Genomic DNA, 2400 nt, shown 5'->3' with positions numbered 1-2400 from the left:
AGTAAATCACACGAGAATTGCAGAACGTCATCGCAAATTAAAATTAAAGACATTTACTGCGATGTATTAATTGCTGTAATATTAAGGTTGTAACGCTGAAGATGACTCAAACAGGAGTCAAAATCATATGTTATTATTAATTAAACGTACATCTTGAAATTTTTAACAACCAGAAGTTGATTCCTATAGTCTTTGTATGAATTTTTTTATTTGTTGTAACTGTAAGTATAAGTCTTAAAAATAAAAAAAATTATTTGGAAAATTTCAAATGAATTTTCAGATAAATTTATCTAGATTATCTAGATGAATTTAATTGAATCATCTTTATCTTATCTAAGATAAATTTCCAAATTTTCATCTTATCTTTATCTAGCTAATTTAAAAATCATCGATGCACAACACTGTATCTATATGAATAATATATCTATAATAATAATAATTTGTTAATTTAAAAGATGTAAAACATTCGTACAAGCGCGCGCGTGAAAAATATTAATGAAAAAATATTTTTAAATGTTATACTTGTATGTAAATATTAAATAATCCTTTTTTTTTTCTAGGTGGAAGTACGGTATCACGCTGCCCGATTGTTAGCTCTTACAATTAGTTTACTTCGATTGTTCATATATTACACCGCGCGAAAATTTCTTGTTAATGAAACTAAGTATCTCACGAAAACATTCTTGACGTAATCCATTTTATTAATGTAATTCATTTTATTAATTGTGAATGAAATATGTAGTAGAATAATGGAAGCAGAGAAAAGAAATGAAAAAAAGAAAAAGAGTTCATCACGCGATCTTATTCTTCTTTAAACAACAATAATAACAAAACTAAGTGATGATTAATAAATTCCAAATGATTTTATATGTATACATCGGATATATTCATACTTTGGTTTGTGTTTCATTTGAAAACGGCAAAAAATTGCCACTACATGATGTACTCGGTATCAGCACACAAACAATACGAAAATGTCCCTTTTTGAGATTTCGTTACTGCTCTCGAGGGGATAATCACGGTGTAAATTTCGGAATGAACGAAGTTGTACATGTTGTTGTGATCCTTATGTTCATGTCTGAAGGACGCAACACTTTGCACTCTCCCAGGCGACTAGTGTGTTGCCTCCTGACTGACCCTTGCTGCTCCTGATAGAGCCAGCGAGTGTTTGAATATATGTACCATATTCGTATTAATAATAATGATAATTGTGACAGGTACGTAATAAAAATTAGATAAAAATGAAAACAAATATTTATATGTACATATATATACATATATATATACACACTCACACGTGTGTATATACTGGGTGTCCTGTAATTTTGACAAAACGCTATTGAGTAGGTAGAGCGGACTAAACTGAGTAAAAAAGTCCTCTATCATTTTGCAATTTTCGCTATTCATTTTAGTTGAGCAGAATGTCTAAAGTCGTCGAATAAAATAATTTTAAGATATTTTGAAGAGTTCTTTTAAAAACATTTTTAAGATTTTATAAAGAACTCTAAAAGATATCTTAAAGTTGTCTTATGTATCGATTTTAACCGCTTATTCGGCAACTTTTAAAAATATTAACTATTACGAAAATTGCAAAATGGTAGAGGACTTTTCGCTTCAGTTTAGTATGCTCTACCTGTTCACGAACGCTTTGTCAAAACTTACAGGACACCCTGTGTGTGTGTGTGTGTGTGTGTGTGTGTATACACACACACACACACACACAGGGTGTCCCATTTTTAATAATGCATTAAGATTTCTCAAAAACTATGGTAGATACGGACAAATGTTTCAAACAAAAGTTGTATGTTCGGAGGGGGACATAAGAAGGTACCATTGATTTAACCGTGGGTGGCGTCGCTAAGGCTAGAACAAGGTCACGTGGTTTTTTTAAATGGAATCTCCTATTTTTCATTACATTTTCTTGTAGCTTACCTCGAGAGCTTTTCAAAACATTATAATAAAATATTTTTTTATTAAGTATTTTTCGAGTTTAAGGCTCGAAAATTACAGTGCCAGCTATATTGTAACTTTCGAGCTTATAACTCGAAAAATACTTAATGAAAAAATATTTTATTATAGTGTGTTTTGATAAGCTCTCGAAGTAAGCTACAAGAAAATGTAATGAAAAATAGAGTTCTATTTAAAAAAATCGACCTGGCCTTGGCGACATCACCCAAGATCAAATCAATGATATCTTCTTATGTCCCCCTCCGAAGTTCGAACCATACAACTTTTGTTTGAAATATTTTTCTATTATAGTTTTAGAGAAATCTTAATGCATTATTTAAAATGGGACACACTATATATATGTACAAGTATACAATACGATATATTATACATATACATAAAAAAAGAATATAGTTAATACGAGAAACAAAACAAGTCACACACACACACACA

Source organism: Mycetomoellerius zeteki, unplaced genomic scaffold, assembly GCF_001594055.1.
Source record: "Mycetomoellerius zeteki isolate Tzet28-1 unplaced genomic scaffold, Tzet1.0 scaffold83, whole genome shotgun sequence".
NCBI lineage: Eukaryota > Metazoa > Arthropoda > Insecta > Hymenoptera > Formicidae > Mycetomoellerius > Mycetomoellerius zeteki.
Note: the sequence above shows the minus strand (reverse complement) of the source record.